Source organism: Alligator sinensis, unplaced genomic scaffold (assembly GCF_000455745.1).
Source record: "Alligator sinensis unplaced genomic scaffold, ASM45574v1 scaffold395_1, whole genome shotgun sequence".
In the NCBI taxonomy this organism is placed as follows: domain Eukaryota; kingdom Metazoa; phylum Chordata; order Crocodylia; family Alligatoridae; genus Alligator; species Alligator sinensis.
This window is the reverse complement of record NW_005842232.1, coordinates 294549-318555: the sequence shown is the minus strand read 5'-3', so window position 1 is coordinate 318555 and position 24007 is coordinate 294549. Positions and strand designations below refer to the sequence as shown.

Here is a 24007-nt window from a genome sequence, read left to right as displayed (position 1 = left end):
GAAAATCTCAACCTTTATATTTGCATGTTCTTGTCTTTACTTTTAGCATGTGGGCTTTCTTCTATAAGACCTTAGGATAACCTTCTAGATTTCCAAATGTTGATTAACTTCTTCCATGTTAGTGAAATTCAAACATAATTTCTCTCTCAAATCTATTTATGCCTGGTGTTATGGTTATCACTTCCCCTTTTGGTACCACTGTGAGCTATTCCCTTTTTTAACAGACTGTATTTCTTTACCAAGCATTGTTTTTACTAGAGTTTTCCTAGGCCAAGTACAAGCAGCCATAAAGCCCAAGTTTGAATCAATTCAATCTTTGCAGGTTAGTTGAAGCTGTGTAGATAAGCAAGTGAACAGAAATTCACTTTTTCTGGAATGGCAGACACATGCTTGCAGTGGCCCAGGCCAGAAGCTGCAGGGTACTAGAAGATACCACCCTGCTTGGCTGGACCAGACAGCTTGGACCAAAGCTAGCCTGCCCTCCCTACAAGCCGGGTAGAGGGAGGTTTGTGTGGAAGGTGCAAAGCACCTTGGATGCTGGGGGACTATGAGTTAACTTGACTCTGGAGGGGAGCTGGGACAAAAATTCAATAAACCAATTTAACCTAAATCAGTTAGTGTGAGACTACATCCCTCCAGGTTTACCTTAAACTGGTTTTGGCCATTTTGAAAGCTGCTTATGTGTACTGAACTTCTGTTGTGTTACAGATCTGAACAAATTTGCAATCATTATAACAGTTTATGTGTAATTTCTGTCCCTAGCCCTTTAGATTGACATACAGATTAAATCTTAGCCTCTTATGAATCATCTACACAGAAACTTTAGATAGACCATTTATTTACTAAAACAGCTTACTCTTTGCACTTAAAGACATGTATCAAGAGTTTAAAATAGAAAATATTTACAGAAATAATATACATATTTCCATATCACACATTCCTATTTCATGGTAGAGTGGTAGGCTAACTCTTCTACTGAAAGTTCTGTGGCTATAGATGAAGCAAAATCCCTAAAGAAAGAAAAATGAAAATCACTAATGTGGACGTTTCTTAATACATTCTCAAAGACAGACAAATAACAGGATTTTCTTATTACAGTACTTGGGATTGGCCTATTTCCATTCCTATTGAAACCAAGTTGAGATTTGAGTTTTTGGAGGGTGCTTCAAAGTCCTGTTAGCAGCATTGCATTCATTGCTAGGGAAATAGGAACACAGCAATGAAGAAACTCCCACAGTAAAGTCCCCTTTATGGTCCAGTAAATTATATAGATTAAAAAGAGAAACTAAACCTTCTGTTTAGGGGAGAAAGACCTGCTTTCAACTTTTTACTTTTCTGATAGAGACCCAGGTATCATTTTAAATCAACTTCCATTTACTTTGCACTGATAAAAACACTTGCATAAGGTTCGGGGCAAGGAAATCATCTTTTTAATGCAGTGGTTCTTAACCTTTTCAGATTCAAGACACCCTCCCATTAGACTCCAAGCACCACTTGGAAAAGGTCAGCTCTTGAATTTCATTTGTATTTTGACTATGGAAAAATAATAGAGCAACTCTGTTGTTGCAAGGTACTCAAGCAGACCACAAGAGGTTAGACATGTTTTTGACACTATCATTTTCTATTTGAAATCTCTGGCTTTATCTTGTGAATCACACCACTAGTGCTAATACTGAATGGCACCCTGCAGCACTTTTAAAAGGATCTCACAGTACCCCAAGGTGCCATTGAACCTTGGTTGAGAATCATTGTTTTAGTTTATTACCTAAAGGCTTCCTTTACCTTGGAATAAAACAACCATGGGGATTGCTCTTTGGATACCAGGAGCAGAGGACATTTTAAAAAGAAAAAATAATCTTTCAATGATATAATGCTCTTCACTTCTATCAAAATGATCTTTTCATTATTTCCTGAGGCCCCAACTTAGTATGAAATCTGATTTGTGGTTACAGTAATAGAGAACCTTGGACTGCAGACACTCCTTTCTGTTTGACCTTACAGTTCCCCTGGCATCTATAGTTCTGCTCTGCTCGTGTTCAGAACTGCCCCAATCTGAGCAGCCAGCTGCCTGCCTCTTACTTAAGCCCAGTCAGGATCTAGAAACTAAAAGAAAAAACACCATTACTAGACACAGTCAAGTACATGCTCTCCCAGCATATCTGCCATCCAGATCAGATCTCTCAGGTAGTCACTTTATTTTTTAAAAATCTATGTATTAGTATTGTGATATGCCTTTTGTATAATGGCTTTGTAGCTAAAACTCTTGAGCAAACTATCGAGTTATCTCCTGCTTGCCATGGATGCTGCCTCCATTTTCTCCACTGTGGTCCAGTGTCTGGAGGAAGAGTGAGCAGTGTCTCCAGCACACTCTGGGTAGGGTACTTGTTGGGGAGTGTAAACGTGGGTTTGAATTCCTTCAGGCTGTAGAAGGCATTGAATCCAAGTCTTCTACTTCCTGGGCAAGTGCTTAAACCATTAAAGCACTAGTTTAGAAGACCACTGCTATAAATAGTAATCCTGTTCAGTTCTTTCAAAGAAAATGTGCAGGTGTCTACCCCCATGACTTTATGACAAGGACCCAGGCTTCTGCTTCCTTCCTAAATGGAGGAACCAGCCAGCAGCCCTGAAGATGATGTTAAACAGCAGAAGAAGCCTTTAGGCTTGCTATTCCTAGCTCTAGACAATACCCACTCAGCTTGTGGGTCTTTTAGATCACTATTATAAGGCAATTAACTCTTCCCATATGCTGAACAAGGAGGTTGGGTGCTAGTGCAGGCACATATAGGATCAGAAACTTAAAAGTTTGGTGTTTTAGCACATTAGGCTTTTTTTCTATATCAGGCTGTAAGCATTTCCATATCACAGAATGATTCTGAGGCTCCTGCAGAAGCTTATGCTGGTTTCTGCAACTTGAAACTTAGTTTTATTTTCATACCTCATTTTGTTTTTCAGTCTTATTCTGTACACTTCAAAATTAAAGTGTACAAACCACAAATTCAACCCAAGCAAGCAGGGTGTGTCCCATAGATCCTATCTGTCTGCTGCTACAAACACTGTGGTAGTCTCAACAACTGAGTTTTCAAGGTAGGACCAGGCAAATCACATGCAAAGATCACAAAATGATTAAACTAGCATTAAGGTATAACTTTTAATAAAAAAATGAATAACATTCACAACCTGTGCATCTTTGCCCTTCTTTTTAAATCTCAAGCCATAAAAAAATCAGCACCTATTCTATGACAGCACCTCTAAAACATTTAAGTCCACTTGACAGAGTATGTCTGAAATTATCTCTTACATCCGCAGAAATAAGGCTTACCTGACAATGCACTGGAAGTCATACTGAAGTCAGTGAAAGTACAATTTGCTCCATTAATTCAGTTAGCCCCACACCATCAATGCATTGTCTGGACTCTGATACTATTCCATGAATAATATATTAGCTAAGATAATTTTTTTTTCAGTACTGGAAGGAATGGGATTCCTTTCTTGATTTGTAGGTAATTTATATACATAATTTATCTCAGCAAGAGTTCTAAGGAACACTCTGCTCTTTAAAATGTAAAAGCATTAGTTTAGCCTGGCTTTAGCATAGTTCAGTACAGGTGAACTTTGGCCTATATCACATCAATCTAAGACACATTTGCAAGAGAATGAAACGATTACTGCTAAGTGGGCGATTATGTTTTCATCATGTTATACTGTTATATCTCTTCTTAGTCTCTATATTGAGTGACTAGCACAAAAGGCCTTGAAGGAAATAAGGTGCTTCTGTGAAAAGTCCTTTTCCCTTCTCCCTTTTCACCATCTCGTCTTATTGAAAGATTCTAGTCTAAATTTTACAGTCTAGTGATTTATCTATTTTCAAAGTTATTTCCAAAGTGCCTATCAGATTTGTGCTGCCTTTGAATCCCCATGCACACAAAACTGCCATTGACTCCAGTGTAAGTAACATAAATGTAAGAGCAGCAGAACTGGCCTTAAGATAACTGAGCCATAATTATTCCCCCTCGGTATTGTAGAGTGTGAACAGACAATATGCATGTCCTTAGTTGTTCGTGTTAAAAAAGATATAAACAACACATGACTGTTCTAGGGATCTGTGTACCAAACATCAGGGGACCACAGGGCGAAGGCAGTCAGCCATTGTGTCGCATGACCATGGGCCATATCCTGTTGATTGCCTGTGGCATTGTTGGTGAAACAGAGAAACTTCCTATAGTAACAGGATCATATCCAGCTAAGGGACATATATGTACTGGTAACTAAACTGGACACAGAAAAATAGGACTGTTACATGTCTCTAAGTAAGAGTACACACTGTGAGGCATGACAATACACAAAATGACAAACTATAGGAAGATAAGCACTGAAAGCTGCCTTGTGGACCACAGCTATTATACAGCCTAAGGCTGTGTGTAGATGAAACAAGAGGATGTGTGTCCAACACTTTAAAGTGGGCTAAATGTTTTTGCACCACTTTAATGGTGTAGGTGTTTGCATGCCTCAGCAGCATATTGCACATTAATTCCAGCCACTGAAGGAAATTCAGTGATGTAATGCGCCTTAAATGACTTGGGGTGCAGCAAACTAAAACTCTTTCAAGGAGTTTTAGTTTACTGCCCCTACAGCTGCTGAGTGAAGCACTGGGCTCCATGCAGCTCCATGGCTCTGCAGGAAGCTCTGCAGGCAGCCTGGCAGCAGCCCGGGAAGGCAGGCTCTGCTGAAGAAAAGCAGCAAGCCTGATCTATTTTTTTCCCCGCTGAAGCCTGCCTGCCTGAGCTACGCGAAGGCCTGGTGCTTCCCTCTATGGCTGCGGTGCCCCCTGGGACTGCCTGAGCCTGTGGGCAGGTGCCACGTGGAGGGAAGCACCAGCCTCCCTCCCTCCCCCCCCGCCCCTGCAACCCAGGGAATGGCCCCCCCAATTGGCACGTGGACTGCTCCACCCATTGGCAGCTTGCCCTCCCCTCCCCACTGGAGAGGCAGATAAGTCAGCAGGGTGTATGCACAACATGGGGGTTTAATCATCCCTAAATGGAAGCAGTGTTTTTTAAAACCTACAGCTTCAATTTAGGGCCCCCATTTTGTCTACACATGCCCTAAGAAATCTCATATGGTGAGCATAGTCACCAAAAGCAGTGGACTTTGAAAACAAGGGTGGGAAGTATTGTCCAAAGTGATGGACAGTAAATAGTGTGACAGAGCATTGTATTTTTTTCAATTACCTGGAATATAATCACTACTCTTGGTCCAGAAGTCTCACTAACACTTTCCCCTTCAAAATACACAGTTCACCTGTTCCAAATGTATCAGTGCTTTCAGTGGGGTTATACAGGTATACTTGAGAGCAGTTCTGTTTAGCAGAAATAACAAATAGGCATTAGACTTGGGATAACCATTTTTTTTCCATTTTGCCTATCTGTATTTCTGTATTATTCTCTTTTAATACTTACCAATAAGTCTCTCTTCCTTTTCCACATTTATTTTTTTTGGCCATGGACAGGTATTCATTTCTACCCAATATCTTTCCAAGGGATGGAAGATACAAGCACTCTGGCCTGCAGATGCCCTCTCTCCCCTGATCCCTGTGCCTTTCCCAGTCTGGGTCTAGGAAGGGCTTAGGAGAAGCTGAAACTGGATTTCTCCAAAGAACAGGGAGAAGAGAAATCCTTTCACACAGAGGTTATCCCAGTCTGCAGCGGTGCTCAGTTCCACCTTTGATCACACAGGTGTCAAGTGCACAGGCTTTCCTACTAGCAAGAGAAACTCTGTTTCAGGGGAGATCTTTCAGTTGTTGAGGTGGAATGTTTTTACAGATGGGGAATGTTGCCTCTGGGAGAACATAACACTCTTGTACACTAGCAATTTCTACCTGGAGAGCAGTGATTCGCCTGGTAGAAACATAATGCCCGTATATGGCTCTCATGTCATGGTTGTTTTTGGTTAATTCTTTTATGTTTTCTTTTCTGGCATTTCTTACCACCTTCAGCTGCATTTTTGTGCTCCATCTTTTCCCATGATTGACCCACATATTGCCCAAGAAATACAGCAGCACTGAATTAACTACTGAAGAAACATGAGTAGTGTACAACAATTTAGTTCCATCAAACTCATAGGCTTCTGAACCTGGAATTTCATCATCTCACAGCACAGTTCACTTTGTGTTTTCCCTAATCCTGTGCTAGAATAATTTTAATTGATATGTGAAACAAAAATGCCACATTTGGCCCATCTGCCATGAGTTTGTCTCAAAGAAAATAAAGAGGAGGCACTTTTTGGACAATGTAAAGCAGTCAGTCTTACAAGTAAACTGTGAAAGATGATAATAAATAAGAGGTAGACAGTTGCATCATTCAGACCAAAAAAGATTTTATTTCATTTTCTTCTGATCACTATGTACAGGTCTACACGTGTGCACCCTTCATGTGCCTTAAAAACAGAGATTTTAGGCTAACTGTGCCTAAATTTAATACTTGCATAAAGCAAGTATCACATTTAGATGTGATTAATAACCCACAGGTAGACACCTTAAGGCACCTTAACACTGTCTATGTGACGGAGCAGGCCAGAGCCAAGCCTGTGGGGTCCCACACTGCTACCAGGTGCTACGAAGAAAAGATACGGTGGGAGGTGCAAGGCGAAGACGCTGGAGCTGAAGCAGTGGTTCCACCAGCAGCAGTCCCTGTTGGTGTGCCAACTGACTTGGGGACTAGTCGGAAGAGGGGGTAGGAGGCACGAGGGATCCTGTCAAAGCACAAGGGAAAAGTCCCCACACAACTCCCTGCAGGGTAGGTTGGCAGCGCAGCGCAAGCAGGGCCTTTGCTACCAGCTCCGCCATTCCTCTCCCTGAGGCCAAGTTTGCTGGCCGGGCAATGCAGCCCTTTCATTGGGATGGGATGTCTCGCTGCCCACCCAGGATTCAGGTTCCCTTAAAAGCCCATGCTGGGGCTCTCACTAGGGACAGCAGGCAGGCTGGGACTGTATCTGCCCCCAGCACCCAGCATGGCTTTCCCTGCTCCAAACACCTCTGTCCCGGGCAAGTACCCAGTCTCCCTGCTGGATGCTCAGCATGAGCTCCTGGGGGCTCTGCTGAGCTCAGCCCCAGCAGGCTGGGCACAATACAGGCAGGGGCTCATCTCTCTGTTTGGCCCCCCTGGTCCAAGACCAAGCCTCTGATTGCTGGGGCTGGGCTAAACAGAGCACCCAGGACCTCATACCACCTCTCATGGGCAGCATCCAGCAGGGAGGCTGGACACTTGCCCAGGACGGAGGTGGATGGAGCAGAGAAAGCTGTGCCAGGTTCTGGGGGCAGACACAGTCCAAGCTCGCCCACTGTCCCAGGTAGCCGCTCTAATTAAAATGCTGCAGTGTCACACATATTAAGCCCCTTCTCATTTAAAAATGTGGAAGTGGAGCCATGAGAATTAATACCAGCTGCAGATCTGACTCATTAGGTTCTCTGGGACACCTCTAACACGCCACTGTTTCACTACTTATATAAACCTTTCCAGGGCCAGGGCCTGCTAAAGACCTGCAAAAACCCCTTGCCTATCAGACAGAGTACAATAGCTGTGTTTTAAGAAGCAAAATGCAAAACGTAATATCAGCAGAGGCATCACTTGAAATTTTGGCACTGTGGGAAAGGTGTGATGTGGGGAAGCAAATGCTTGCCTGTTCACAAAGGGGCTGCTGCAGTTGTGCCAGTGGCATGGCCTCAGTACTAGCTCCCCAAATAGAGTTGGCTGTGGCAATGGTAATCCCTGGTAAGGCTGTGAGAAACAGCACTGTTCTGTTTCAACTTCCATTTCAATGTTCTGACAGAACAGTGTTTTGTTTTGAGTTTCACTTCATTTTGAAACCGCTGTTCCATTTTGTTTAGTCAAAATTGTTTCGCTGTTTCGACATCATTTTGACATTTTGCCCATAGGCTATAATGGGGAAGCACAAAACTGCCTATAACTTTGTCCTTTCTTATTTGGATGAAACCTGCAGAGATGGTAGCCCCTTCTGAGGCCATGAATTCTGCTGAGTTTCAAGGAGATAAGTGCATAGGTTTCTGGGAAACAGCACCTCAAAGTCTTGAAAGCAAAACTCATGTCACTTGTAAGTGTGAAGGTGCAGGAGGATAAAAACTGCAGGGATGATAGCCCCTGCTGAGACCACAAAGTCTGCCAAGTTTCAAGGAGATAGGTATAGGGAATTCTGGGAAACTGCACCTCAGGCTGCTGACAAGCAAAACTCGTGACATGGGTGACACTGTTAGTGTGTTAAGGCGTGCCCTCACTGGCACTGGGACCTCTACATGACATGGTAGTGTGCCCCAATGAGGCCTCCTCCTCCCCTACAGCCTCAGTCCTGTCTACCACTTTAAATGACAACAGGTAATAAAATAACTTAGTGAGCAGCACAGTAGCATGAGCAGCATCTCAGGCAGCCAAACTGTCACAGAGCCTTTCTTTCTTGATGAAGAAAGCCAAGTGGTACAGAAACTCATGGACTCAATATAAACATTGGATTTATGACACACTACAACCTGTACCTGGGACATCTGACTTCCCAGGTACCTCTCCATTTTTACCTGTGCTGCCACATCCCCCTTTTCCCCCCCACCCCAACCTGTTCTTCACCCCCTGATGCCTCCATTTCCATTTTCACTGACTGGCTTTCTTGCTTGCATTGCGTGCCAGCCTCTGGCTTCTTTACTGTTCCTTCCATCCAGGAACAGCGCACACACATACCAACGGCAGGTGCTTCCTCAGCCTGACAAAGGGTTTTTCAACCTGAAAGCTGGCATCCCAGGCAGCTAAGCTGAGATCACCTGGAGCCTCACAACTGCACTGCAACCAGCAAGACTCAGGCCTGTCAAAGTTGTGACGGGTTTGGGCTTTCCCCAGCCAGGACTGTGTGCGTGCGTGTGGTAGGTGGAAGTTATGGCACCTCCTACCCGCCTTTTACCAAGGGGATCCTCAGTCCTGGCATTTCCTGGGGCTGCCACCCTGCCAGGAGTCCTACTAGGCCTCCCTGACCCTGGCAGAGTGCAGTTGTAGTGGTCATGCCCAGGACCTGGGCCTCCTCCTTCCCCATAGCCCCAACTCATACCTCCAATTTCATCCTGGCACAGAAGCTCAGCAGGGACATGTTCTTCCCCTTCTGGCTGGTGATGCAGTGAGTGCCCCCTTCAGCTCTGAGAGTGGGGCATTAACTGGCTTTTCAAAAATGAAAAAAGGAAATAGATGCAGACGTGGTGAGAAGGGTGGCATTCACTGCCTGCACCTGAAACTTGGGGAACCCCAGCAGTGGGAGGTTCACCTTGAGTAACACTAGCTGCTCCACCAAACCAGGATCCAAGCAGGTGCGGTGGGGTGTCACTACATCCCCAGCAATGCTGAACACCCTCTCACTTGGAACACTGGTCAGAGGACAGGACAGGAGTTCCCGGGCAACTGTGGCCAGATCCAGCCACATCTGACTGTAGCTTGCCCAGTAGGCCAAGGGGTCGCACAGCAGAGGATCCACATCCTCAGCAAGATAGGCAGCCACCATGGCCTGAGTGCTACCTGCCTGATGGTGGGGTCTGGTGCCTCTGGATCCCACTATGGAAGCCATGCCCTTGGCCCACATTGGCAGCACCTGTGGTGGAGGAGGAGACTGGCTGGTAGATGTGCTAGCATCCCTTGCTAGCATGGGACAGTGGATCCCCGTCTTCCATGTCCCCCCCACCTCCACCATTCTGCCTCCCTGACTCTATTCAGCAGCACCTCCATCCACTGATTCAGGCTTTGGCTGCTGTGTACTCTGCCCTTCACCCTTGGGTCACACATGGTGGCCAGCATGTGAGCCCGCAAGGGATCAAGCCATTTCCTGATGCCCTCCTTCAGCTGCCTCACCAGTGCTTCAACATCTGGTGACAGCAGCTTCCCCAGCCAGGAGTACTGATCCCCTGGAAGCTCTCCATTTGGCTCTGAAGTTACTTCACTATGGGGATCATCTGGCTAAGGAGGGCATTGCCAGGGTTGAGGGTCTCAGTGGCCTTGAGGAAGAGCTTGAGGACCACCAAGATCTGGGAGATGGTACCCCACTCAGTTCTGTTAAGGGGACTACTGATCCCAATCTCCCTGAGCAAGGCCATCTCATGGATGGCCCTCTGTTGCTCCACCAGCCTTTTGAGCATCCAGTATGTGGAGTGCCACCGAGTCTCCACATCCTGCATGATTTTGTGCTGCAAGATGTTCAGCTCTGCTTGTTTGTCCCCCTTGATGCTGTGGAGGAAGTAGCCTACCACCTTCCTGAATTTTGAAATGAGCTTGCTGGTGGTGCTAGTGCCCTCACCAGCAGCCTTGTCCTGCTCCAAGGCATCCCTGACAATGAGATGGAACTTGTGTGCCACACAGCAGATGCCAACAAAGTTGATCCTGCAGGTGAGTTTGCCCTACCCAATGAGCCACCCCTGCACCAAGTGGTACATGGCCCCCATGATCGCTGTTGCCATGTGGGACTCATCCATCACCTCAGCTTGAAGGAGAGCCCACCGATGGCCTGACTGGTCACAACAGTGCCCTGTGAGGGAGAGGTATGCATGATCTCCACCCTGGCTGCTCCAGATGTCTGAGGTGAAGTATAAGGCCACCTACGGACCTGCCTTGCACAGCTCCTCCCTCAAGTATCCCCCTGCATGCTTCATACAGGGAGGGCACCACCATCCTGCTAAAGGTGGTGTATGTGCTGAAGGTGATGCATGCAGACACTTGGTAGCATGGGGCCACACCATGAGCCACCTGAACCTTGGCCACTCAATTAGGGAGAAGGACTGCCCATCATAGATTTATAGATTCATAGATGTAGGGTGAGAAGGGACCTAAGTAGATCTTCAAGTCCACCCCCCTGTCCTGGGCAGGAGAGAATACTGGGCTCATATGACCCCATTATCATAAGGTAATTGTCAAGCCTCCTCTTAAAGACCCCCAGGGTAGGAGCCAGCACCACTTCCCTTGGAAGTTGGTTCCAGATCCTAGTGCCCTGACTGTGAAGTAGTGCCTTCTAATGTCCAGCCTGAACCTACTCTCAAGCAACTTATGGCCATTATTCCTTGTTATTCTGGGAGGCGCTCAGGGAAACAGGGTCTCTCCCATTCCCTTCTGGTCCCCCCTGGTAAGTTTATAGATGGCCACCAGGTCCCCTCTCAGCCTTCTCTTGTGAAGGCTGAACAGGTTCAGATCCCATAGACTCTCCTCATAGGGTCTGCCTTGCTGTTCCTGGATCATGTGAGTAGCCCTCCTCTGGACTCTCTCCACACTGGTCACATCTCTCCTGGATGCAGTACTCCAACTGTAGCCTGACCAGCGTTGCATAGAGGGGGAGGATCACCTGCTTGGCCCTGCTCGTGATGCATCTGTGGATGCATGACAAGGTGCGGTTGGCCTTACTGACTGTGTCCTCACATTGGCGGCTCATGTTCATTTTGGAATCAATAATGTCTCCAAGATCTCTTTCTGCCACTGTGATTTTGAGAAGGGAGCTCCCCAGCCTATAGGTATGCTGCTGGTTCTTACTGCCCAAGTGCAGTACCCTATACTTGTCAGTATTGAATCCCATCCTATTCTTATTCGCCCATTCCTGTAATCTGTCCAGGTCCAGCTGTATCCTGCCCCTCCCTTCTAGCATGCCCACCTCACCCCAAATCTTGGTGTCATCAGAGAATTTGAACAGGGTGCTTTTCACTTCCTCGTCCAAGTCACTAAAAAAGAGATTGAACAGTGTGGGCCCGAGGACCGAGCCCTGGGGGACTCCACTGCCCACATTCCTCTAGGTTGAATATGACCCATCCACCACCACTCTGGGTGAGGCCCCTCAGCCAACCATCTGACAGTGTAGGCATCAATGCCACAGTTGCCTAGCTTTTTAATGAGAATGGGGTGGGAGACAGTGTCAAAGGCCTTCCTGAAGTCCAGAAAGATTACATCCACTGCGACACCTGCGTCCAATGATTTTGTGACCTGATCATAGAAGGCAATCAGGTTGGTCTGATAGGACCTGCCCCTAACTAACCCATGCTGGTTGCCCCTGAGCATCATCCCCCCCTGCTGGTCCTTCCCAGATGTGCTCCTGGATAATCTTCTCAAAGAGCTTTCCCAGGATCAAAGTAAGATTAACAGGCCTATAGTTGCCCAGGTCCTCCCTCCTCCCTTTTTTTGAAAATGGGGACCACACTGGCCTTCTTCCAGTCATCTGGCACCTGGCCAGGACACCACAAGTGCTCGTAAAGCCATGCCAGGGGCCCCTTGATAACCCCTGCCAATTCCCTCAGAATCCTGGGGTGGACAGCATCTGGATCTGCTGATTTGAACATGTCCAGCCCCTCCAGAAGTTCCCTAACTCAGTCCTCCTGACCCTAGGCCTGGCGGAGTCTCTCCTGAGTCTGTCCTGAATCTCAGTGGGGGAGTCCCAGTCCCAGTCCCTGCACGAAAAAATGGAGGCAAAAAAATTGTTAAAAAGGTCTGCCTTTTTCTCTGGTGCAACCACCAGATTGCCAAGCATATCCTACAGGGACCCCGCATTACCCGGTGCTTTCTTCATACTCCCTATATATTGTAAAAAGGACTTTTTGTTGTCCTTGATTCTTGATTCTTGATGCAAGCCCTAGTTCTGTATCTGCCTTAGCTTTCCTAACGCCCCCCCTACAAACTCGAGCAATGGAGGTATACTCCTCTTTGGTGATAGCTTCTCCCTTCTTCTCCCTTCCACTGGAGGTAAAAACCCTCTTTTTTGGCTTTCAGGCATCCCTGAATGCATTGGGTGAGCCAGAGGGGCTTTTGAGCACACTTGCCCAGGCAGATAGTGTACGTGGGATCATCTGCCAGCTCAAAATGATCCCAGACCGTGTGGGATCACTACCCACTCACTTCTGGGGTGTGGGTGCATGTATGGATGCTGCACTTTCCCCCTCCTCAGCAGGCAGAGGCACAGCAACAGGAGGAGCAGACTCAGCTGAGCCGCTTGCCTCCACAACCTCTACCTCAGCCTCCTCTTAAGTGCCTTCTGGGGAAGGAGACCTGGCTGTAGGGGAAACTTGAGGGGAATGGAGCACAAATGCAGCTGATTCCCCCTCCTTCCCCAGAATTTCCCTTGCTAGGGCACTCAGATCTAGATCCAGGTCCAGCTCTTCCTCTGGCACTGGAAAGCTCAGTATGGGAAATGAAATGGGGATGGAGAAGACTGTCATGCTGGTGCTGGTGCTGCTGCTTGTTGTCATGGTGGTGGGGATAGGGGGTTATGGCTGGTGCTCGTGGAGGGGATACAGTCTCAGGCACAGGCAGTGGTACTGCTCCCCTCTCCTTGCTGCTTGTGGAAGCCTCATCCCTGCTAGTTGTAGGAAAGAGGCTGCATATCAGTTTGGGATGGAGGGTACTTACACCTCTTCTACCCCGCCCCCTTCCTCCCTTCCCTGAAGGCTTGCCACCTGCCTTTCCACCATGCTTCGTGGTGTATTTCATAGTGTCTTGCTTTTATACAAATATGTAAATATATCTGCGTTCCTATATAAATTCTCTGAAGGTGTGTACTGTGTAGTCTTCTGTGCCCAAAGGTAAATGTATCTGTGTTCCTATATAAATTCTCTAAGGTGTGTAGTCTTCTATGCTGCATATGAGGTATAAGCATATAGAAATGAAATATAAATGTGTCTCCCTTCCTATATACATTAAATTCTATAGTGTAATATCCTATCTAATATAACTATAAAATTGAAAAGAATAAATCAATGAATATAATAATAAAATAAAAACATCTAGAAGAAAGAAAAAGGCATTCTGGAATCCCTCTTGCTAGGCTAAACTAGAAAGTAGGAAATCATTCAGATCACTGCTAGTAGTAGCCTTCGTTGTCTAATGCTCCTGAGCTGCTGGAAGATAGCTCAGTAACTGTCTGACCCCAAGGTAGAAAGCAGGCCAGTTCAAACAATGCTTCCTTTTATGATGTTTTACTATCCCTCCCACAGAGTACTGGGATTGGAAGGGACCTCAGGGAAGGACCACAGTCACTGGCCAGCTACACAGTCAATATGAGAGCAGTCCTTCCTCCCTCTTCCTCGCTCTTCCCCCTCCCTTTCCTTACTTTTTGTTTCCCTGCAGGCAAGCCCAACTTGAGCTGTGAAACTTGAAACATTTTGAAACTTTCAAAACATTTTGACTGCCCTCATTTTGAAGCTGTTTCGAAGTCCTCTGTTTCATTTTGATTTTGCTGTTTTGAGCTCGAAACGAGTCAAAACAGCGTCAAAATGAAACAGCCAGTGTTTCATATAGTCCTAATCCCTGGATGCTGCCATTCTGGTACCACTCTGAGTGAGGGCCCAGAGCTGGTGCTCCACCCATCCCTCCCTTCTCTTCCCCCTGCAAAGTTACAGCACTATATTCTAGAACTGAAAAATGTGACTTACACACAGGAAACAGGGGCTATATTTTAGGGGGAGGTTGTATTTTTTAGTGTTTTTTAGTGATAATATACAAATGCATACCAACCTTTAAAGAAAATTCATATATAGTCAAAAATCAAGTGCATCTGTGTACAAAATGATATAGGCACTTCTCCTCACAATTATAGTAACTTTGGGAGCCTGTAGACATGTGGGATACCTGCTGTGACATGCTGTAATGACAAGTAATCAAGTCTGCTGGAGCGTGCTAGTTAGCATGCTCCAGCAGCCTTGGTGCCTTATGTATTTAGCATCACCTTACTCCAAAATGGTGGCAGAGACACTTTAATTAAAGCTCATCGACCCAGATGTAGTTAAAGCATCTCCACCACCATTTTGAAGTGTGAGATGCTGAATACTCAAGATGCTGCGGGTGCTTTAATGAGAGAGGTTCCCAAGAGCCATTTTAATTAAAGACCCCTACCCCCTATCCCTGGAGAAAGTGTAAAGACATCCCTTATTACTGAACATACAGGTATCGATATTCCCGTGCATCCATGCTTAAATACATCTGGTACGTGTGAATCCCAGATCTCCCAATACTTATTGCTGCTATGAAACAAAAAGTTAAAACCTTTTTGTTTGATTATTAATAGACTGGATCTTAAGTGCTCACACCAGGGACTATTACATGCAGGCTCATTAACTGAGGTAGTCATTGAATAAAGACAGAGGGATTCACGTACTTGTGATGTTTGCAGATATCTCAGAAAGGACTCTTAAGGCTGGTAAACATAGCATTTATTTACTGTTGTTAGCATGGTATTCATTAAAGAACTCAAGCTCACTGTGCTAGGTCGTGTAGAAACATGCAATGTAAAGATAGCTCCTACCCTGAAGAAGCTAATGCAAGGGTAGGCAACCCTTGGCAAGTGCACCAGAGTGTGGCATGCAAAGGTATTTTGCTTGGTGTTTTGCTTGTGCCTCAGGGCAGACAGTGCGGAAGTGGCCAGGGCTGCACTGCTGCAACAAGGATCGGGCCCCTTACAGCCACCACCCCGCCATCTACTCCTGGCATGCCAACATCTTACAAGTTGACGGGGCAACGCGTAAGGGGTACACAGGGTGCATGTGCACCCCCTGAGAGTGCTGGTGCACTCCCTGTCAGGCCGCGCTCCCTGTTTTGATGATGGGCAGAGGGGCAGGCGGGAGCACCAGTGTCCCCCCTGAGAGCACTGGCTGGAGAGCAGGCCCACCAGTAAAAGTGGCTGCAGGAGTTCCGGATGTGGCACAGCCACTTTTATGGTGAGTGAGATCAGCCAGAGGGGGATCCCCTCCTCCCTCCCTGGTTAGCAGGATCAGTGGGATTGGCTGTCAGGGAACCCCTCCCTTCCTGGTCAGTGGGACTGGCCGCCAAGGGACCCTAGCCCCAGGTGGTGACTGGTGTCAGGGGGGCATGTGCCCCTCCCAACTCAAGTGGCACCAGACACCCATGCAAGTTGAGGTGGTGGGTGTTTTTGGCATTCTGTTAAAAATCATTGCCTACCCCTGATCTACTGTACAGCTCTCACTGTAATAAAAAAGAAATAGTAAAACAACCTGTTCACAGAGGGTCAAACACAGGAACTTCAGGATATGGGTCTCTCATTTTAGTTGTAAAGGAGCTTCCTTTTGTCTGTGAAATAGCTGCTGAGGTGAGTGGGATGGGGACAAGGCCATACTAGGTAACCGTATTACACATTCACCCAAGCGTATGAGGTCCACAGGAGTTCAAGAGGTGCCCGAGGTTCTAGTTCATAAGGCTACCTACACAGCATCAGATAGGTCACACTACTATGGAAACATGCCCTTTCCACTTGTTCCACCTCTATGCATGCCACATATTGAAAGAAAAATGTTACATAGCTGTTGGTAGAGCAGCACAGGGTGCAGCCAGAACTGGTCTTATAGTACATCTTAAACCTGAGAGCCTGACAGCAGTGCTGGATGTGTCCTGTGTTGTGCTCACTAAACAGTGACTACATGACATTTTTTCAGCAGGCAGCATGTGAAGCAGGAGTGAGAGGGTAAGGTGTATTTTACAGCAGTGCTTCCTAGCACTTTAATATAGTATGGACATGCTCATAGTTACCACTCTCAGCAAAGAGGAGACCTGGGCCTTTTTGCACTGAAAGCATGGATGTCCTTCAGCTCAAGTTCTAGAAGCCTTCACATCTGATGCTGAAGATCTTAGTTTTGATCCTATAATAGCCATTGCATGTGGAGCTAGGATTCATTACAAATTTTGCTCTCAATTACCTCAGCACAATTCCATGAACTCCATTATGTCTTTAAATGAACAACAGTTTAGTACTGTCACAGCCTGTCTTCAAAGGAAAGAAAAAGAAATAAAATAGTATTATTTGTGAGTTTTGTATCATCAAGACAAACTTCTAAATGTGTGTGTGTATTTCTCAGTGGATTTCTCAAGAACAGGACAGGAAATACTTAAGAGTTTTACAAAACAGAGGGAAATGAAAAATGAAATTGATTTTAACCCTCATCCATTCTCATGAAACCTGAACTGTTGTTGTTCTTTGGGGTAACTTGTTACCCCACAATTCAACATTGTTGGTCTCATGGGGTAACTTGCTACCCTACCTGTGTGAACACAATGGAACCAGTGACAACAGTATAAATGTACCAAAAATATTTATTAAACATACAGATTGCTTGAAAGAGTATGTATGATGATTTGAACCCAAAATATTATTTAACTAGAACTATGGACAAAATTTAAACATTTTCTAGTTTCAAAACGTGAATGAACAATTTGCTAAGTCTGCAGTTCACACTGTTTTCAAACTAACAATTACTTCCAAAAACATTCCTAACTGTTTTAACTAAATATTGCATTCCTCACAAAGCAGCAGTGATATACTGCAGTGCACACAAGCAAATCGCTTACAATCTTTGCATTGTTTCCAGGTTTTGTGCTCATCTGTCCTTGGACAAGAAACACAACATCCACTCATGCTTGCAGAAGGTTCTACTGGGGTACGTTGTGGCAATTAGTGATTTAGGGCAGTCATACTAGACTTGACGGACTTAGACAGATTACGTGTATCCATCAATCTTCATTTTATTTGTTCATTGACCAACTGTTCTCCAAGGTCCTGCAAAAAAACCCATCATATTCTTAAATATGACCTTTGCTTCCAGTTTGCATTGTGGCCTAGCAAAATGATGAGGCTGGCAATGGCAACCACATCCAGCATATTGAAAAATAGTGTCGTTGGCCACCTGTTGATTTTCCATCTGCAGGTGGTCATACAGACTAAGTGGTCAAGGTTATCCACCCCAACCTTATTTTTATTGTAGTCATGGATGATGTTCAGCTTTCCTTGTTCTCCACCCACTGACAGGTCATGGTGCATGCTTGACAGCAACAGCACAAATTTGGACTTCTTTAGAACATAGGAAACTAGGGTGAGTTCCCCATCAAAAGCAAAAATGGATGAAAAGGTTTCCCTTCTTCGATTTGCTTGTATTTTGTTTGGGATATCGGCCTTGTTTTTCCTAATCGTACCCACATAGGTCAAGTCCTGCTGTAGCAGCCTTTCTGCCTGCTTAGTACTTGTGAAGAAATTGTCACCTGCAATATTCCTTCCCATCTTATACCAGGGATGAACCAGTTTTTCAATGACCTGGGTACCAAGATCACCTTGGCCTGGAGCTGCTGGTTCCTTGCCCAGACAGATGTCTCCAGACAGGGGGGAATGATATCGGAGCATCACAGCACCACCAAATTTTCAAGCCATATTTGGCAGGCTTGCTGGGCATATACTGTCTGAAGGGACAGCAACCCCTGAATACAGTTTGCTGCTCATCAGCTATCAGGTGTATTCCTGGAATATACCATTTCCTGAGCTGCTTCACAAATTGTGTCCAAATATCTCTGAAGACAGCAAACTTGTCCATAGCTCTCTTTTCCTCGTGTGTCAGTTTGTTGTCAAATCTCAGGTAGTTGGTGATTTGACAGAATCGTTTTAAACTCATGGTGGCATGGAAGCAAGGATGCCCGGTGCATTGCTCCCACAACTCCACCAGTGCCTTGTGACCACTATGGTATAGATCACTCAGCAGTAGGAGGCCAGTGTAGGCTTTCAGCTCTGTTTTGTCCAGCTTTTTTCACTCCTTTCTATTTTCAGGATGGTTATCATTCCACTCCCTGAATCTTCTTTTTGCCTTTCTGTTTGTTTCTCTTATGATAACAGTCAGGATATCTTGTGAGAGAAATGGGTAGAATGTCTCCACCACTGTGTCTTTATTACTTTCTCTTGTTGGCCCAGCACTTCCATGGACTATGTCCTTGGCTGTTCTCCGATGATATTTGCTGTGGAATTTTTCCCCACACTCTGCCATTCCTTTCTCTAAAGATGTCATCATCTGCAATGTTTTCTGGGGGTGGTGGCAGTGGTTCTGCTCCATATCCTGCTGTAGCTCTCCTCAGCCTTCCATGGTGGTCCTGGGCTGGTCCTCTTCCCTTTCCCACTGGAAGTGTTGGCATCACGTCTGCTTGTGGCACCAGCTACTTCTCATCTGAGCTGGGTGAAGTTTCCGTAGACACATGATCTTCTTGCTGTGAACCATCTCCCATGTCTGGAACAAAGTCAGCATTCTCACTGCTTTGGGATAAGATTTCATCAGTGGATGTGTCGCTGTCATCCCTGGTTACCTGTGCAAGACAGGCTTCAGTACTGAATATGCACTGTCTTCTCATCCTGGACTGCAGAAGAAAATGATTACTGATGAATGCATATAAATAACAATCAAAGACAAGCCTGTTCACCTATGCTGTCACAGAAGCAATTCCACCCTGCCCTATGGTAGCACAAGGTAGCACCTTCTCCTCCTGGGCACAGAAGCCAGAGACCAGCATCCACCCTTTGCAGGCAAGCCAAATGTGGATGGATGCTGTTTGGAAACCACACATGCAGGCGCTTATTAAAAGCAGGTAAAAGGGAAATAGGGGGTGCCAAGCCCTTATCATTGAAGAGGACTCCATAGTGTACACTGTATTGTAGTCTGATGTCGTTCTATTTTTTCTCTGCTGTCCCTTTGCTCCTTGTCCTCACTTTCAACAAACACAGGGCAAACTAGCTTGTATGCTATGAAAGGGGCAGGTGAGGCAGATCTTTGCCATGAGAAAAGAGAGCAGAGGTGGATTTGGGTGTGACAAAGGGTTTCTGGGTTTGTTTTTGGTTTTTTGGGGGAAAAGGGCAGGGTGTTTTGATGACCTTGCTGCCTGCAAACAAAGTGGTTAGCAAAAGGGATTACCACATCTTCTGCAAAAGCAGAGTGGAGGATGGCCATCCATTAGTTATCATGGATACCAGAAGAGGACATGAATGAGGTGTGAATGAATGCTGACCATTCAGATGCATCCACTCAAAGTGGCCACAGGTCTAGGCGTGCCATATTTACAGAAATTGCATTGGGGTAACAGGTTACTCCAATGCGTTAACACTGGGGTTTGTCCACATGAGAAAGCAACATCATTTTAAAAGTGAAGTAAAACCCAAGTAGTTAAATGGGAACAAACTACTATGTGGATTTTTTTTTCAGTTTCGCATTAATTTCTGGTTTAAGACAAACTAAATTTAGTCCCTGTTGTGCTAAAATATGTGTTTTTGCTCTGATTTTTACTCTGATCTATTCAGGGTTTCCTTTACAATGATTTAGCTAAAACTATTTAAAAAACAGTTTAAGTTAAGGACTATAACTTCTGTGAATACTCATAGGAAAGCCAAATATTATAAACTACATCATTGGAAGTTATAACCTGCATCATTGGATAAAGTTATAAGCTACATCACTGGAAATTGTTCAGAGTTTTGTAGGTATACTTAATTTTACTGAAACCTATAGCACTTTAGCTTAATTCTCCGTATCAATAAGTCAAGCTAAGCTAAATCAACATGGGTCAGGTGTCAATAGGACAATGAACATGTAGGTACAGTTTGGCATTAGTTTAATGTGATGCAGTTTACAACATGAAAAATGTAACTATCACCAGTAGTGTAATTTAAAAGAGGGAGAGGGGAAGGGAAACCAATGCAACAATCCTGGGTGCCACCGTAGTGGGGGGGAGGTTAAAAAATAGCCCCCATCTCAGCAGCAGCTGACCCATTAGTACTGCAACTAGTGCTGCTTAAGGTACAGAGCTGCCCTGTTATGCCTCTGACTGTGACACCTAATTCACAGACAGGTATGAGGGCATTTCTTTGGAAATTCCCAGCCTGGCAACAATAGAAGTCCAAGAAATAGATCATCAACTGGTGTAAATCAACCTGGCTCCACTGACATCAGATTTATACCTGCTGAGCATCTTGCCTCTTGTATAGACAAGGTCCTACAGACATGAACGTTTTGTGACTGTGGATTTTGCTCTGAGCAATTTGACTGGCCTGATATATAAAATAGCTATGGCTGCTGCAACCATGTTGAGCTTAGAGCTCTCAAAGTCGCTGACTCAGTCTTTACCAAAGATAGACATTGTTTTAAAAAATACTTCTGAGAAATTCTGAACGATGTGAAATAGTGATCTGTGGAAACACAAGAGGTCCAGGAAAGACACAGGAAACTAAAAGTTAGCTGTTTATGCTACTTCTTCAGCAGTGCTATCAGATTTGTACAATTTTTTTCATGGTGTTTCTACCCTCCCATGTGTGTTTAAATTCCATATTTAATAAGAATTGTTTTGTTAGCTCTTGCAAGTTTGGCCACTTCCATTGTCTCCAACTGGCCATTTCCTTCCTCTCACTTTGACAGGTGAAATACATTTTATGAGACAGAATTATATGTTTTCTCTTGCAAAAGTAGATGTTTTTCTTGAACTGCTATAGTCAGGAAGTTCGTTTCTTGCAGGTTTCTTACATAGGTTCTCAGTTCTGTATTACAAGGGAATAGGTAATATTTATACATTTGGGTTATGTCCTCACTGCAAAAATAAGATGCTTCTACACCAAGAGGACTACCTTGATGTCAGATCCTAATGAAAACAAGACACTGTTTCCATTGACAAGATTCCACTGACAAGATTACATAGACATTAGAACTGCAAGGGACCTCGGAAGATCATCGAGTCCAGCCCCCTGCCCCAGGGGCAGGAAGTCATCTGGGGTCGAAGGATCCCAGCAAAATAAGTGTTCAAACGTTTCTTAAAAGAGTCCAGAATAGGTGCTTGCACCACCTCCAGAGGGAGTCTATTCCAGGCCTTGAGGGCTTGGACAGTAAAGACGTTTTTTCTTATGTCCAACCTAAAATGGTCTTGGAGGAGTCTGTGACCATTGGACCTTGTCATCCCTTGGAGTGCTCTGGTGAACAGGCATTCCCCCAGATCCTGATTTACACCACTTATATACTTATAGGCTGCCACCAGGTCTCCCCTAAGCCTGCGCTTTTTCAGGCTGAAGAGTCCCGTACCTCTCAGCCCCTCATCATAAGGTCTGTTTTTCTGCCCTCTGATTATGTGCATGGCTCTCTTCTGGACTCTCTCAAGCTTTTCCACATCCTTTTTTGAACTGTGGAGTCCAGAATTAGATGCAGTACTCCAGCTGCGACCTCACCAAGGATGAGTACAGTGGGAGGATGACATCCTGAGATTTGCTTGAGAAGCATCTATGGATGCAAGCCAGAGTTTTGTTTGCTTTACCAGCTGCAACATTGCATTGGTGGCTTGTATTCATCTTGTGGTCAATCATGACCCCCAAGTCCTTTTTGGCTATGGTGCCAGCGAGCGTAGCACTGCTGAGCTTATAAGCGTGATGCGGAATTTTTTTCCCTTGAGGTGGGGTACCTTGCATTTATCTGTATTGAATGTTATCAGGTTTTTATCCGCCCACTTTCTAAGCCTATCAAGGCCAGCCTGGATCACCGGCTTGTCTTTGGGTATGGACACTCTACCCCAAAGTTTTGGCGTCATCAGTGGACTTGGCCAGTCTGCTTCTGACACCAGTGTCCACATTATTAATAAAGACATTAAAGAGTACAAGTCCAAGGGCGGAGCCTTTGAGGACACCACTGGTCACAGAGTGCCATGATGATTCACTTCCATTGACTAGCACTCTCTGGGTCTGACCTCAGAGCCAATTCCCCAGCCACCAGACTGTGATGTAGCCAAGGCCACAGTTGGCTAATTTTTCCATGAGGAGATCATGGGACACCAGATCAAAGGCTTTTTTAAAGTCCAGATATATGATGTCAATCTCTTCTTCCTTGTCCAGGTGATATGTCACCTGGTCATAGAAGGAGATGAGATTAGTAAAGCAAGACGTACCCACAACAAACCCATGATGGCTGTCCCTCAGGATGTTGCCATCAGCCAGCTTGTCAAGAATGGTCTCTTTGATCATTTTTTCCAAAATTTTCACATTGGCTTAGCTGGTTGAGGTCAATTCTATACTCCCAGTGAGGTTCAGTTTGACTCACTACATTGAGGTAAAACATAAAGCTCCTTTTTATCTCCAGAAGGACTTTACGTCACTTTTTAACCTCAAGTTAGCTATCTTACATGCCCGTTCTTGCAGCGAAATCTATGTTTTGGTTTCTTTATTCATGTTTTGTACTTTACTCAAAAGAAACTTAAATGCAAAATAAAAAGGGGAATTGATTTGCTTTCTAAAGCCAAAAGATAGACAGTAAGAAATAGTTTAGCTATGTAATGTTATTATTTTTCCAGAAGTGCACACCCGAATCCATGGACATGTGAACACAACATAAGATGACATGCCATTTTTTTTTTGTTTTGTTTTTCTAAAGAAGGTCAGGCAATTAAGAGTTCTGCCCTTTTAATACAATCCAAATCACAGGCTCAGAGAGCTTTGATTGCAGCAGACATTTTCAATACCTCAGACACTAGGAAATAGTGGGCGAGTCTACACATGCATATTAATGCACCTTTTCTAAAGTGCATTCAATTTAATACCTATGGGCATTTTTCCATGTGTTCCTGTTGTAGCACTGGGTGCTTTTAATTAGCAAGCCGTGCTAATTAAAAGCACCCGCACATTGAGTATCAGCAGCACAGTGTGTTTCCACACTGAGAAAAAGGTGGTGGCACACTTTGAACTAAAGCACATCAAATGTGTTTTAGTTCAAAGCTCACCGCTGCCATTTTCTCATTGCAGAGGCATGCTGTGCTGCTGATGGAGCTAACATGAGAGGCTGCCAGAGCGCATTAATTTATGTGCTTCAGCAGACTCGATTAATCGAAAATCCAGCACATTGGAGCAGGCTCCCTGCATATGTCTAAGTGCCCTCTAATGAGTTACTAAATTACTGTGCATTAGGTTTCACTAATGCACAGCAGCATATGTGCATGGTGTTTAGTTATGCTTAATGTGCAGTAGACTGTTTTACTGTGCATGAGCATAATGTCATGGTTTTTTATGTGACACTTTAATGCACAATAAAATGGTCTACTGTGTATTAAAGTGCATGTGTAGAGACACCCAGTGTGAAGTAAATGGCAGTAGAAACTTTAGTACAAATCAGCAGCATCAGTTCCTAGAAGGTTTAGGCCCAAATCCTCAAAGGTATTTAGATACCTTTTATTGA

General features: G+C 45.0%; 1 protein-coding gene across 4 annotated transcripts in view; it reads left to right on the top strand.

The window, feature by feature from the left end:
- The window catches only part of LOC102385934 (P2Y purinoceptor 8-like), a 53107-nt gene that overhangs the window by 19577 nt on the left and 9523 nt on the right, over nucleotides 1-24007 (top strand). For 2 of the 4 annotated variants that reach the window (XM_006027307.3, XM_025208497.1), the window contains one exon: nucleotides 1459-1503. The exons of the other annotated variants lie outside the window; for them this stretch is intronic. The gene's annotated coding sequence lies outside the window, so the exon portion shown is untranslated. The remainder of the gene's footprint in view (nucleotides 1-1458; nucleotides 1504-24007) is intronic. 4 annotated transcript variants of the gene reach the window in all.